General features: G+C 46.9%; 1 protein-coding gene across 4 annotated transcripts in view; it reads right to left on the bottom strand.

The window, feature by feature from the left end:
• Nucleotides 1–16,300, bottom strand: part of LOC115570251 (phospholipid phosphatase-related protein type 5-like) — a 304,040-nt gene that overhangs the window by 180,509 nt on the left and 107,231 nt on the right. The window lies entirely within an intron of this gene.

The following is a 16,300-nucleotide window of genomic DNA, read 5'->3' as shown; positions in this document are numbered from 1 at the left end:
GCCCTGAGCCTGAGGCATTGCCTGCATTCAAATGTAAATAGTTACATATAAGTTTGTACATTTCAAAAACCTATGCACAATTTTGGCAAAGAACAATTTGTTTTCCAAGTAATAAAATTGGTTTGTTAAACATATTTGTGGTTTTCACAGTGAAAAATTCCAACTTTCCTACTCGGATTTTAAGTTTTTGGTGATTTTAGGTCCATTGTGTTAATACATTATTTCAAAATGAAAAAATAACTGTTCAATCACACATGTGAGGTTGTGCTGAAAAAAATGATACCAAACAAGGCAAGGTTTAATAGTTTTTAAGGGGAAATATAATGGTAAAATCAAAATTAGTCAAAAACGGCCAATTATACCCCAGACTCCATCCATCCATCCACTGTCAACCGCTTATCGCGGGGCAGCAGCTTCAGTAGCGAGTCCCAGACATCCCTTTCCTCGGCCACATTGGCTAACTCTGACTGTGGAATCCCCAGGTGCTCCCAGGCCAGAGAGGTGATATAATCCCTCCATCTGGTCCTGGGTCTACCCCTAGGTCTCCTCCCAGTTGGACGTGCCAGGAACACCTCCCTAGGAAGGCGCCCTGGTGGCATCCTCATCAGATGCCCGAACCACCTCAACTGGCTCCTTTCCACGCAGAGGAGCAGCGGCTCTACTCCGAGTCCCTCCCGGATGGCTGAGCTTCTTACCCTATCTCTAAGGGAGACCCCAGCCACCCTGTGAAGAAAACCCATTTCGGCTGCTTGTACCCACGACCTCATTCTTTTGGTCATGACCCATCGCTCATGACCATAGGTGAGAGTAGGGACGAAGACTGACCGGTAGATCGAGAGCTTTGCCTTTCGGCTCAGCTCCCTTTTCATCACAACCGTGCGGTGAAGCGCATGCAACACAGCACCCGCTGCTCCGACTCTCCTGTCAATCTCACGCCCCATCATCCCCTCACTCGTGAACAAAACCCCGAGGTACTTGAACTCCTTCACTTGGGGCAAGGACACATTCCCAACCTGGAGTAGGCAATCCACCGGTTTCCTACTGAGAACCATGGCCTCAGATTTAGAGGTGCTGATGTTCATCCCTGCCGCTTCACATTCAGCTGGGAACTGATCCAATGAGCGTTGTAGATCTACAGCCGATGATGCCATCAAGACCACATCATCCGCAAAAAGCAGTGATGCGATCTTAAGGTCACCGACCTGCAACCCCTCCATACCACGACTGCGCCTCAAAATCCTGTCCATGTAAATCACAAACAGGATTGGGGACAAGGCACAGCCCTGGCGGAGGCCAACACCCACTTGGAACAAGTCCGACTTACTTCCGAGTATACGCACACAGCTCTCGCTTTGAGAATATAGGGATTGGACGGCCCTGAGAAGGGACCCCCTCACCCCATACTCCCGCAGCACCTCCCACAGAACATCTCGGGGGACCCGGTCGTACGTCTTCTCCAGATCCACAAAACACATGTGGACTGGGAGATTGTACTCCCAGGCCCCCTCCAAGACCCCTGCCAGAGTAAAGAGCTGGTCCGTTGTTCCACGACCAGGACGGAATCTGCATTGTTCCTCTTCAATCTGAGGTTCAACAATCGGCCGGACCCTCCTTTCCAGCACCTTGGAGTAGACTTTCCCAGGCAGGCTGAGTAGTGTGATACCTCTGTAATTGGCACACACCCTCTGGTCCCCTTTCTTAAAGAGAGGCAGTTTTGGGCCACCGACGGGCCTGAAGGGCGGCAGCCGCAGCTGTGGCAGAGGCAAAGCAGCAAGGGAGGGGAGGAGTTCGGCGAGGCCATGGCGAAGGACTTTCGGGCGGCGCCAAAGCGCTTCTGGAAAACTGTCCGCCACCTCAGGAGGGGGAAGCGGGGAACCATCCAAGCTGTGTACAGCGGGGATGGGACCTTGTTGACTTTGACTGAGGAGGTTATAGGGCGGTGGAAGGAGTACATTGGTGACCTCCTGAATCCCACTCAGCCACCCTCTGTAATGGAGACAGAGCTGGAGGATGATGGGGTATCGTCGCCGATTTCCCTGGATGAAGTCACTGTGGTAGTCAAACAACTCCACAGTGGCAAAGCCCCAGGGATCGATGAGATACCACCAGAAATGCTGAAGGCTCTGGGTGTTGAGGGGCTGTCTTGGTTGACACGCCTCTTCAACATTGCGTGGGGGTCGGGGTCTGTGCCGAAGGAGTGGCAAACAGGTGTGGTGGTCCCTCTCTTTAAGAAAGGGGACCAGAGGGTGTGTGCCAATTATACCCCAGACTCCTAAGGGTTAAATATGAGTCATATTTCAAAAGAGCGCCCGTTTTTGCTGTTAAGCTTACTGCTTGTTAATGAGAGTTAAAGGTCCCATATTATGAAAAACTGACCTTTTCTGGGATTTGGGGTGTTATTTTGGCTCTATGGTGCTGCCACACGCCTAGATACTTTTTTGAGTGAGATACAGATTTCCATAGGTGTTTTGCTTCCAGTTTCCAGAGTCAAATTCGGCTGCGGCTGCCGACATCATCAGCCGGTCATTTGAATATGTCTACCCCACTACCCCCTCCCTTCTCCGCATACCTAAGGTGGCTCCACCCACCAGCTACAGTGGTACCTTCTCGGAGATCCGCCATTATGTTATGAAAGTACCATGTCGGAGCCCAACACAAAGTGCTCTGTTTTTGGCTGTAAAGAGAGCACACAACACTCCATCTCCCAGCCGCAGAGGACAGAAGGGCGGCATGGATTTACACACATTTTGAGGCAAGGTCGAGCTACAGTTAGCAAAAACTGTTTTTGTGTGCTTCCAGACTGACTGTTTCTCCAACCTCGGTTAGTACAGGGCAGGAGTAGTCGGGAGACTTTTTCTAACTTTGTGTGGAATACCTGCAGATGAGGGACATGTAAGTATACAAATAAGTTGCTGTTTGTTTCTGTAGATAAGGGTGAACTCATGCGTGATGAAGTGTGTGTTTTGCCATTGAGAACAAGGTAAGCTTAGCGGCTAGCCACTAACGTTAGCTTATCTGACCACACAAGTTGGTGCTACAGCAGAATCATTGTGTGTAGTACGATTCTGATATTGCAAATTATGTAATGCGTGTCCTAGGGAAATGTCTGCATGTACAAGTATATGGCTGTGTTTATTTAGCAATTTTACACGAACTAACCAAGCAGTGTCACATAGTGCCAGTTACGCTAATCATGAGCTTCCAAGCTAATGCTAACCGCAAGCCTCTAGTTCGCGATCAACATGGTCTCCACATGCAAAACCCAGAGACGCAATCGATCAAGCAGTACATACACACACCCTCCACCGGGTCTAAGTTTTCAGAATTTTGTGAAATAATGCATTTGAAAATGTTTTCTAAACTGGAATATGTTGGCATAGGCCAGGGCAAAACGAGTGTACTGTCAGTACACTCTGCTAGTACTGCTACATAGAGTTTAGATTCTCTACCCGAGACCGAGCCCGCCGCTATCCTCGGCCGTTTTTAATAAGTCAAAATAATTACTGTATTTCCAGCTAGAAAACATGCATCTCTCTCCTCCCTCCATTTTTGTGTTGCTGCCTGGTGTACACGTGAGTTATCCTCATGGTAAAAACGTGACTTGAGACGTATGTAACATCACTCCCCGAGACGCAAGAAGAAAGCAAAAATATATATTTTTACTCAGGAAAATGACAAAAATAATTGTAACGCACAGTGACTTGAATAAATAACTTTAATCTGAATACTGGTTTGGAAATATTAACGTGTTAGATTACTTGTTACTGAAAAAAAGTGGTCATATGAGAGTAAGGTAAGGCATTGCAGCCTTTAGTGCTTGAATTATACTGTAACAGTGTTGTCATGTGTTACTCCTATCCATAACTGGGAATGCTGTGCAGGTTAATTAAACTGTGATTACTTGTTGAGAACATTTCCCCATTTCTTGCGATTGTTTTCATGTTTTATTGTCTTTTTACTGTTCAAGACTCTACCTGGCTGTGCTGCATTACAATGAGAAGGCTGATAGAGGACAAGCCACCACATCATCAGGAGATAATCTTTTCAAACTGAGCTTTCAAAAGTCCAAGAATGAAAAGTGCAGAGCCAAACCAGTGAAGACAGACACGACATTCCGTAAGTTTTACAGTCTTTTATTTGAACCTCTCAAATTTAAATAAACATGGACACACCAGGGTTCCCGCGGAGTCTTATAAAGTCTTAAATTTGACAATCTCAATTTTAGGCCTTAAAAAGTCTTAAATACGTTCATATTTTGCATATAGGTCTTAAATTACATTTAGTCGGGTCTTAAATATGTACGTTCATTAACCGCTTCCGTCATCGCCTTTTTTTTTTTTTTTCATGTTTGGAGGAAATGTGTTGGTGAGATTCACAGTCATCTCCGTGTGTTCTTCTGTCTGAAGTATTCAGGAACGTAAGTGGTATTTTGCCAACAGCGCAGTCGGAATTTATCGCCACACACTTCGCCAGTTCCGGAAAGACTTCGACAGCGGAATCTGCCAGAGGACCCTCAAATTGGGCACACTCGGCGTGAAAGCGCTGAAAAAACACCAGTTAGCTTCTAAAAGTCTCTAGCGAAGTCACGTAATCACACACTTCTGTACGCCTTTGTCACCAGTTCCCGGTCCAATTTCATCCAGTTCTGCTTGACCCGAAATCTGCACTGCCTCTTTCACCTAACAGTCAAGCGACATTCAAACCATCTTTGGCCCAACTCCGACGTTGAAAGCAAAGGTGCTTTTGATTTTGAACACTGTGTGTGTGTGTGTGTGTGTGTGCGTGTTAAACTAATTGAAACTAAACTAAAATGAAAAAACAAACAGAAAAACTAAATTAAAATAAAAACTAATGCAAATGTTAAAACTATAATAACAATGACACACTCATTCAGTCCATTCTTATGGAGCCAGAACAGTGACTTTAAAATTTGGCATCAAAAAAAAAAATTGGCATTGAAAACAAAACCAGTAGTGAAAAAGGAAACATTGGCATTGAAACATTTGTATTGAAAACAGTTGTATTGGCATTGAAACAAGTATTGGCACTGAAAAAACAACTAATTAAAATAATTAAACTCTGAAAATCTTATTATTTTATTTTATTGGGATTTTTTTGTATTTTTCAATGACAATCTTCAGATTTTTTCTTCATGTCACTTTTTTTTCAGTGACAGATTTTTTTACAATGTCAGTTTTTTTTCAATGTCACTGATTTTCAGTTTCAACTTTCTGTCACTGTTTTGGCGTCGAGAGGGAGGGGCCTGAGGGGAGGGGCAAGTAGAGCGCGGTTTGCATATAATTTGCATATCGGCATACTGAAGAAGTACTTCTCTTTTCCGGAACCGCCATCCACTCGGAAGCCTCTGGCATGGTGGCATAACTAAAATGTCGTGTTCAACGGGAACTTCCAAACCGGTCTGTTTTTTTTTTCTCTGCTATTTACATGTTTATTCACATGCAACCTGGCCTGTTTGGTTAACTTTTAACGGGCGTTATGCTGTTTTTGTAGAGGTCCGCTGGAAAATTAGCCGTGTTGGCTAACTTGACCTGTGGTTAATGCAGGAGCAACACCCGCCAAGCGCCGAACACGGCTAAAAGTCGGTTTTGGCAGAAAAATAAATTAACGTCATGTGTCACCGGCCTGGCGGTAAATACTTGCTGCTGCCAAGTAATAATACATCGCAACAGCGGCTAACAGTAACATAGCCTGGAGCGTTAACATTGACATGATGAACAGCAGGACTTCGGCTGTGTAAGTTAAGCTAACGTTACTGACATCCCCAGCACGCGCACACACACCATACAGCCTCTCATCTTTGAGCCGCGAGCTCAGCGTCAACGCAGGTAGTACACAATAACGCGAATTTGCTTCTGGTGACGATAAAAATGTTCCAGCGGACTCGGTTTCCAGCGCGGTCATGGAGAGTCTGAGTAGCTAACTTACTGAGCTGTGACTACCAGCTCTGCTTTTCTCAGTTTGTGACTTTGTGAGCCCCGTCTCACGATTGTGCTTTTTGTTCCTCTGCTTTCCTGCCCCGCCGCAGATAAATCATCCAGCCTCCCGAGCCCAGTCCGCCTGCCAGCCAGCCAGCCAGCCGGCCAGTCCACCTGCCTGCCTGCCTGCCTGCCCGCCCGCCTACGCCGACCACACCTGCCGATCCACTCACCTATGGACCACACCTCTCCTCGAGCCCCCCTGAAACAAAATAAAACAAGTTTAACTGACCGCTGCCTCCGCTCCTTCTGCGTTTGGGTCCAGACCTAGTCCCCGCCACAACAGAACAATCTGGCCACCATGGACCCAGCAGAATGCGAGCGCCTGCAGCACGCCCTCGGCTCCCAAGGAATCATGATCGGACAACACGACCAAGCCCTTCGGGAGGTGATGGAGGCTCTGCGAGGGTTGACCACTAGCGTGACACAGCTGGGAGAGCGCATGGATCAGGTGTGTTCCCAGCTGTCCCTCGTCCCCGCGGAGGCTACTCCCGCATCTCCACCTGCTGCATCATCACCCTCGCCTGTGGCGTCCTCATCCGCCTTGGCGTCGGCCCCTGCTACCCCCCGTGAGCCCTACATTCCCATCCCTGCCAGATATTCGGGTGAGCTGGGTGGTTGTGAGGGTTTCCTGCATCAGTGTTCCCTAGTTTTCGACCAACAACCGAACACATATGGCAGTGATAGGTCTAAGATAGCTTTTGTTAAGAGCTTGCTTAATGATAGGGCCTCACAGTGGGCAGTGGCAGCCTCTAGATCACGAGCACCTTTTCTTCAGTCCTACGCCTTATTTTCTGCCGAACTCCTTAAGATTTTTGATTTTTCAGTTCAGGGTCGGGAGGTGTCTAATCGCCTGCTCTCGCTAAGACAGGGACGCAACTCAGTGGCAGATTACTCCATAGATTTTAGAATTGCTGCGGCTGAGAGTGGGTGGGACGAGACTGCCTTGAGGGGAGTTTTTCAGCGGAGCCTAGCTGATAATATCCAGGACGAGCATCCAGCTCCAGGGGACGCTTTCATGGCCTCTACACTCTGTCCCCATGCATATACTCGTGGACTCGGGTGCGGTCGACAGCTTTATTGATTCGGACATTGTAACCCAGGCCCAGATTCCCACTCTCGCACTGCCTTCCCCGAAAGACGTCTTCGCTTTAGACGGCCGACTGCTGGCGCAGGTGAAGAAACAAACTATTCCCTTAACACTCCTTCTGTCCGGCAACCACCGGGAAACTATACAGCTGTTCGTAATCCCCTCGCCCCAGTCTCCCCTAGTACTGGGGCTTCCCTGGTTAAGGCTGCATAACCCGCATATTGACTGGCCCGGTTCCAGAATTGTTAATTGGAGTGCCCACTGCCATTCACGTTGTCTGCGTTCCGCTGCCATTCCCGGCGGTTCCTCCACACCTGTCGTTCCCCCGCCTGCGGACCTCGCTTCTGTCCCTCCTGCCTATCACAACCTCAGCGAAGTGTTTCGCAAGGACCGAGCCCTCTCACTGCCACCGCACCAGCCGTATGACTGCGCCATCGACCTGCTGCCAGGCGGCACCCTGCCTTCGAGTCGCCTGTACAACATCACCCGCCCCGAACGGGAGGCCATGGAGACCTACATCACCGACTCCCTCGCCGCCGGACTCATCCGCCCGTCCTCCTCGCCAGTAGGGGCGGGATTCTTCTTCGTGGCAAAGAAGGATGGCTCCCTCCGCCCCTGCATTGATTATCGGGGCCTAAACGATATCACCATCAAGAATAAGTATCCTCTGCCTCTCATCGACTCCGCCTTCGGCCCTCTCCACCCAGCCACCTTCTTTTCTAAACTGGACCTGCGCAACGCATATCATCTGGTGCGAAATCGCAAGAAGGACGAGTGGAAGACTGCGTTCAAGACACCTTTAGGCCACTTCGAATATCTGGTGATGCCTTTCGGCCTCACCAATGCACCTGCAGTCTTCCAAAACCTAGTGAACGACATCCTCCCAACATGCTGGGCCAGTTCGTGTTCGTCTATTTGGACGACATCCTCATCCTTCACGGGACCTGGAGGAGCATGTACAGCATGTCCGCCTGGTGCTCCAGCGTCTCCTCGAGAACAGGCTATACGTTAAGGCAGAGAAATGCAAGTTTCATGTCACCTTTGTGGATTTCCTCGGGTTCATCATCGAATGTGGACAGGTGAGGGCTGACCCCGCGAAGGTGCGAGCGGTGACCGACTGGCCGGTGCCGGAGAACCGCAAATAACTGCAGCGTTTTCTGGGCTTTGCCAATTTTTATAGGTGGTTCATCTGGGATTACAGCTGGGTGGCGGCCCCACTAACCAGACTCACCTCCATCAAGCTCCCATATCGGTGGTCTCCCGAAGCCGAGGCGGCGTTCGGCCGCCTTAAGACTCTGTTCTCCTCCGCCCCGGTCCTCTCCCACCCAGACACCAGCCTCCAGTTCGTGGTGGAGGTGGACGCTTCCGACACCGGAGTGGGTGCTGTGTTGTCTCAGCGTTCACCTTCTGACCAGAAGCTTCACCCCTGCGCCTTTTTCTCTCGCCGTCTTTCCCCGGCGGAGAGGAATTACGACGTCGGCAATCAGGAGCTGCTAGTGGTCGTCCTCTCCCTGCATGAGTGGAGACACTGGTTGGAGGGAGCAGAGCACCCATTTCTGGTATGGACCGACCACAGGAACTTGGAGTATCGACGCTCAGCCAAACGCCTTAACTCCCGCCAGGCCCGGTGGGCTCTATTTTTGGGGCGCTTCGACTTCACGCTCACTTACCGCCCGGGCTCCAGGAACACCAAGCCCGACGCCCTCTCCCGCCAGTTCACCATCTCCGAGGAGGGGACCCCTGGGGAGCTCATTCTCTCCCCCCTACGCGTCGTGGCAGCGGCCAGGTGGGATGTGGAGCGCTCCGTGCTCGCGGCTCAGCGCACTCATTCCCCCCCCGCTGACTGTCCCCCGGGCCGTGTGTTCGTGCCGGACTCCGCCAGGTCGCAAGTGCTCCAGTGGGGGCATTCTTCTAAGTTGACCTGTCATCCAGGGTTTCAGAGAACCCTATCCTTTGTTAGACGTCGTTTTTGGTGGCCGACGATCTACTCGGACACAAAAGAGTTCGTCTCCGCCTGCCCCGTCTGCGCCCGCGGCAAGGCTTCTCATCGCGCGCCCGCCGGTCTGCTACGACCTCTGCCCGTGCCCCACCGACCATGGTCTCACATCGCCTTGGATCACCATCATTGACAGATTTTCTAAGGCTGTGTATTTTGTCCCCCTGTCCAAACTCCCGTCCGCCCTAGAAACAGCCAACCTCCTCGTCCTCCACGTTTTCAAGATCCACGGGGTTCCGGTCGACATAGTGTCCGACAGGGGGCCACAATTCATCTCGCAGGTCTGGAAGGCGTTCTGTCGGGCAATCGGAATGTCGGTCAGCCTCACTTCCAGATACCATCCTCAGTCCAACGGGCAGACTGAGCGGGCGAACCAAGACTTGGAGTCGGCGCTTCGTTGTGTCTCCGCCCAACATCCTGTCTCCTGGGCCAACCATCTTCCCTGGGTGGAATACGCACGCAACTACCTCGTCAGCGCCGCCACAGGTATGTCACCGTTTGAGGCAGTTAACGGTTACCACCCCCCCCTTGTTCCCCGAGCAGGAGACCGAGGTGGCCGTCCCGTCCGTCCGGGACCATATGCAGAGGTGCCGTCGGGTTTGGCAGACGGCCCGCTCTGCCCTCCTCCGTTCCACCGTGCAGAATCAGCGCCTGGCAGACCGACTTCACTCCCCGGCTCCTGCGTACGTCGCGGGCCAGAAGGTGTGGCTCTCCACGAGGGATCTCCCTCTCCAGACGGACTCCAGGAAACTGGCGCCCAGGTACATTGGACCTTTTGAAATCGTTAAAATGATAAATCCTGCGGTGGCCCGCCTCAGACTCCCGGAGGCGCTCAAGGTGCACCCGTCGTTTCATGTGTCACTCCTTAAGCCAGTTTCTTCCAGCCCATTGAGCCCTCCGGCCGAGCCCCCACCGCCCCCCCGGCTCGTGGATGGACATCCCGTCTACACAGTGCAGCGCCTGCTAGATGTGCGTCGCCGGGGCAGGGGATTTCAGTACCTAGTTGACTGGGAGGGTTACGGCCCGGAGGAGCGCTCCTGGGTGTCACGCTCCTTCATTGTTGACGCTGCCCTGCTCACAGACTTCTATCGGGAGTTTCCCGACAAGCCTGGTAGGTCGCCTGGAGGCGCCTGTTAGGGGGGGGGGGGGGGTACTGTCATGGTGTGAGTGGGGCCAGTCGCGCATATCGGGTATTCTGTGTTCTCTCCCTTTCTCTTCCCTCACCAGCTCCCGTCTACCGGCTCCCGGACCTGTGGGTGTGCCAACCACACCGGCTCCAGCAGAGAAGCGCACCTGGTTTCCATTCATCCATCCATCATCCCCCTGCTACTTGAGCCCAGCTGTGCCTCCACTCCGATGCCAGATTGTTCCGCCAGTTACGGTGAATTTATCAGAGCCATCACGTATCCTTACGAGAATCTTGAATGAGCTAACGTGTCCAGTGTGACTATGTGAGCCCTGTCTCACGATTGTGCTTTTTGTTCCTCTGCTTTCCTGCCCCGCCGCAGATAAATCATCCAGCCTCCCGAGCCCAGTCCGCCTGCCAGCCAGCCAGCCAGCCAGCCAGTCCACCTGCCTGCCTGCCTGCCCGCCCGCCTACGCCGACCACACCTGCCGATCCACTCACCTACGGACCACAGCTCTCCTCGAGCCCCCCTGAAACTAAATAAAACAAGTTTAACTGACCGCTGCCTCCGCTCCTTCTGCGTTTGGGTCCAGACCTAGTCCCCGCCACAACAGAGGTCCACTGAAACAAATGCAAAGTTAATGGGTGTTGGCTATCTAATCTGTGGTTAATGCTAGTTAGCCTCCAGCATTGTGATGTCTCTTTTCTTTTTCTTTAGGAGTTAGAGGCCACTGTTATTGCTGCCGCACAAGGCCTCATAAACGTGCTGACGCAAAATATTCAGCAGCATCACACCCCAGCACAGCAGAATACGGTGCAGTCACATGAGCAACAGAATCCACAAGCACAAACATCAAAACCAACAGTGCAGGAGGAGATGGCCAAATGTTTAATTTATTTGACCATATGTTGGACTTATTTGATGGAAAATTATATTTCATAATGTTGATTTATACACTTCTGTTAACCTCCCACATGCAGGTCATTTCCTGGCCTCTTTACCAAAAGGAAAGGCAAAAACCGCTTTTCACCCTTACAAACCCCTCCAGGGAAGCCAAAAGTCTGGAAGCCATTCAGTGTGTATGTATATTTGGTGAATAAGGGCTGTACCAGCACGCCTTCTGCAGCTGAAGAGCTGGAGTTGAGCCAAGCAGGGTTGGGGAAGAGGTCCCTCACTTTGATGGATGATATGAGCCATGCAATGGTATTGCAACCACTCTTTAAATTTAAGTTAATCATAATTTTGGCATTACAGTCCAACTGCATGCACACTATTAAACTTGTCAATATAGTTATTGTGATGCTATTACTATACAGAACAATTTAAAGTATTAAATACTTTTATTCGTTTATTATACTGTCCTTTTTCAACCTTTTTTTCCTGCTTCTGTTATTGATTTCTCAGGTAAATAAAATTCTCATTGAAGAATATCCCAAAATGGAGGGGGTGGGAGGGTGGTTGTTCTACAAAGCTTCAGGTGCATACCATTTTCAAACACCTTTCCTTTGGTTGGTGCAGGAACACCAACATTCAAAACTCTTTCTCTCACTTTCTGTATTTTCAGGTGGCCACGGTAGAAGAAAATTGCTTGCCATTCCTCCTGATGTAGACGTTATACAGGTAGAATGATTCGCAGTGTTTCGGGCGCTGGGAAGACGACCCTGTACATTGTTCCACTGCAGCAGGACCTACTCCACTGCCATCTGATGCCACTGAATTTCAAAAAATGCCTAAGGCTGCATGCCAAGTGTGCAAAGAAAACATGCCTCTGCATATCCTAGCATTGCACATCGAGGGTTGTATGGAGTCTGCAGGAGATGATGATGATGATGATGATGATGATGAGGTAAATTCATATAACAAAGAAGATATGGCAAAACAGTACATATATTTGGGAATCACAGTGTAATTAATGGTGAAATACCATCACATTGTTTTGTCTATGGTAACACTATTTCATAACACATAAAACATATCTCAATAACTTATATATAAACTATACTCCTAACGATGACAAATTTGGACTTCACGAAGCAAGAATTAAACCCTGTACTGTAATAATTCAGAACATCATGAAGTGCTCTGAGTTCCTCAGATGTTTTTATGGACAATTGAGATAATATACTGTTTGCAAAAAAATGTTAGAAATGTTTTATTGTTTGTATGTATGTCATGGCATTGATTATTTCTCCTCCTATGTATTTATGGATACAGCTGTTTGTTACTTTACAGGACTGGCAGAATGAGGTCCAGGTTGTTTCTGTCACAAACTCACCACTTGCACACCCTAACAAAGAGTCCAGAGATTGTGGCCAGGTAATAATTTTGAGCTGATATCTTGAAAGATATGTAAAATTGCATACAGAGCAGAGCAACTTGTGCAATTGATTTGAATATCTGTTGCCTACAGGATAGAAAGGAATGCCCTATATGTTGTGGCTGCTTTCCATCAGATGAAATTGTTCTGCATGCAAGCCTGTGTGGGGAAAGGTTTGCCATTCTATCATGTTATCATACATTTTATTTCCCCAACATATTGTCTTTGTTAAAGCTGTGTCTCCTTGTAATATATCTCCTATGCACTATATCAGGGATTTGGGATTAATTTAAATATAATTTGCATCTTTGTTTAAGCCTTCATAATGCACAAGAAATGCTGTGATAATACAAGAGTGTAATGGCAAGGTCACTCAATGGGCATCTAGGTTGACACATAGGTCCAAAATAACATTAGTAGAATGCCTTTTTACCATTTTTTTTCAGGTTTGCTGAAACATAAACGTTGATATATTTTACTGAATATTACATACAAATTTAATATTTTAATGTGTTTTTGTTGATCCTTTTCAGTCTACAAGACATATTGAACCACAGTTCAGACAGCTGTGTGCTACGCGAGGAAAACGTATCTATGGCCGATATGTCTAGGTGATTTTTTTACCCCCATGTTTTTTCATCAGTCATTTGTTTTCCTTCGGTGTCATTAAATTCAAAGTAAAGTAATTGATTTTTTTGTCTTTTTTGCTGCTTTTTAATAGTGACGATGATGTCCTCCAGTGGCTTGCAAGCCAAGTAGATGCAAGTAAAGATTTTAAGATCTGCATCACCCGGGACAACCTCGTCCAAAGAGGCCTAATTCAGTGGCAGAGACAGAAAAAGGGCTCCCCTGTCAACAAACTCAATGTGACTTTCATTGGTGAAGCTGGAATCGACACTGGAGCATTAAGCAAAGAATTTTTGACTGGTAATATATCTTTTATGACAATCTCTCACACCAAACACTACTGAAATCAGGTTCATAGGTACAATATTTATTTATTTACTGAACTGTGTTTTCTGTCATCATGTATTGTATTTAGAAATGATGCATGGCATTGAGAGGCAATTGTTTGAGGGCAGTGGCAAGAAGGGAAAGAGTCCTGTCTACTCTATGTGTCACCTAGAAAATGGTTTCTACAGGTTTGCATTGTTTCCTAGTTATCCTACATTTTGCAGTTTATGCATGTACAAGTAAAAAGTCACAATTACAATGTGCACTTTTTGTTGATGACATGCAGAACTGCAGGAGAAGTGTTTTCTGTCAGCCTAGCTCAGGGTGGCCCAGCACCATGCTTCTTCGGAAATTGGTGTTACCAGTTTCTTGCAACAGGGGACTTTGATGCTCTGCAGCTGACCAAAGATGATGTGGATGATCTTGAATATGCTTCACTCATAGATAGGGTGAGTACATCTGCTATGAACAACTGTGCAAGACCATTAAAGGTGTTTCTTAGTGTACAGTATTTCATTGCTATACTGTTAATACGTTTTTTGTAATTTTAGGTGGAGGCAGCAACTGATCTGATACACTTGACAGATGAAATCGTGAGTTGTGGTTACACTGGTTTGCTAAAGATGGACCGAAAGGACAGTATCATAAGGTCCGTACCTTTTTTCCAGAGTACAATTTTTACTTTTATATAATTCATTTTGATTCATCCCAGCTTCAGTAGCCACTATAACAGAATAGTATTATTACCGTTTTTAGAAATGCAGCATTTGAACTTAAAATCTAAATTTGTACAGCCTTGTCTTAGTCTTAATGTTGTTGTGTGGAAAAAAAGTATGTATTTCCCTTTTGTTTATGAGTCTTCTGCAAATCAAGACAAACTTTGTTCCCTGTTCTCAATAGAGCCATTGTTCTGCATGCGACAATGCGTCTGACTCCTTTGCTTCAGCAAATTAGAAGTGGAATGAAGGTCTACAACCTTCTGGATGTGACTGGGAAGCATCAAACTCTCTGCTCAAACCTGTTTGTCCCCAAAGAGGACGATGACAGAGTAAGGATACTGGGCATTAAATCATCCAGATTTGCTTTACTACTTTAACTTGATAATATGCTTAGAAACCCTACAGGATGGAGTAGTAGAGCTTCATCTCTTTATGATTGATACCATTATCTTTTTATGACTTTCTGTTATTGCTTTGCTTAACCTTTTTTGTTTTGAAAAATACAAAGTCATATGTAATGTGGACCTGTGGTCTTTTTTGAAGTTTTTATGTGTTCCTATATGTGTAGTCAACCCTCCTCCTTTTTTTTACCCCCTTTTGCATCCCCCCCACCCCAGCCGGATGCTGATTACATAATGAGTATCCTAGTGCCTGAGCTGAGTGAGAAGGGAAGTCCAAGGCAAGCAAGAGAAAATGCCATCATCAACTTCCTCCAGGACTTTCTACAAGACCTGGAAATCACAGGTTTGACTTAACCTGTCTTTATCACATTTTAAAGTACTATACAAATTTGCTATGCAAACAGCTCTTATCTAAAATGAGTAGAGCAGAATATGATCCCACGTACATGACCTACATTTGGTTTTCAGTCTTTGATTAGGGAGATGAATGTTAGCCTTCCACCAAAAAGGACCATCAATAGATTTCCTTTTTTAGAAACATTAATTTTGTGGGTAGTGGTGGGTGGCAATGCTTATGGAAAAATGGTCCGGGTTTTGAACTTCACTAGAGCCTTTCTGGACTTTGCCCTCCACAGCCCAAAGACATAAGTAATAGATCAAAATACATGTTTTTTAAGAAAAAAATAAATCCCAGAATGCAGGAATATTGTTTAAGCTATGTGTCCCCTCCAATGTTGAATGGAAACATATGCCTGTGGTGACAACATACTACACTACAAATGTAATCAAAAGATTTCATACTGTATACCTGGTATTCTTTTGGATGACATTATCCTAGGACTATTCCTACCTTTTTCTTTTTATCTCTGTTATTTCAGTGTATATTAAATAGAAATGAATGCAGTAGGGTTAGTTGAAATAGGCCTTTGGGATTAAGAATGCAAATTGGTAAATAGGGTTGGCTTCTTGCAGTGTTGGATTTTTCTCCGTTGTAGTGAAATACTCTGATTTGTTTTATCATGCAGGTCAGAATGAAGACCAGCAAATGTGTGAGCCTCTGACCCAAGAGGAGCTGCCAAGTGAAGGGCACTGGAATCAACCAAAACACACAAGCCTGTCTGTCCCAACAGTAATGCAGTGGTTAACTGGACAAAGACACAAGCCCCTTCTTCCATCAGAGAGGGCAGATTTTAAAATAAATCTAATATTTGAACACCGCTGTAATAAGAAAATGCCTGGTCACCACATTTGTTTCCCAGTTGTAAGTGCCTGCACAAATACAATAACTATTCCTGTCGAACATATGAAAACATACACAGAGTTCAGAGATGTAATGACAGTAGCAATCAGAATGGGTAGAGACTTCGGTCGTGTGTAAAGGTCATGTTTTGTGACCACTGTATTTTTTTGGCATGTTTGTTAAATCTGTTCAGTGAGCCATTTATTGTTCTGTGAGAGTCTTAATAAAAAAAAACACAGATAGCATAAGTCAAACCATAAAAACAGGTCGATATTATAGTTTGATTCTTTACACTCGATTCTCCCATTGCATTGTTTTTTTAGTTTGGGATCACTGCTAACATTTTTTTTGAGACAGGTTCATTTAAGAACTCTGCATTTGCATTTTGTTTACAGCGCACTGACAAATGTTCATGTAATGTAAAAACTTGAAATGTAATGCTGTTCCCCAAATTACAAGG

Source organism: Sparus aurata, chromosome 19 (assembly GCF_900880675.1).
Source record: "Sparus aurata chromosome 19, fSpaAur1.1, whole genome shotgun sequence".
Taxonomy (NCBI): Eukaryota; Metazoa; Chordata; class Actinopteri; order Spariformes; family Sparidae; genus Sparus; species Sparus aurata.
This window is presented reverse-complemented; position numbering and strand designations above follow the sequence as displayed.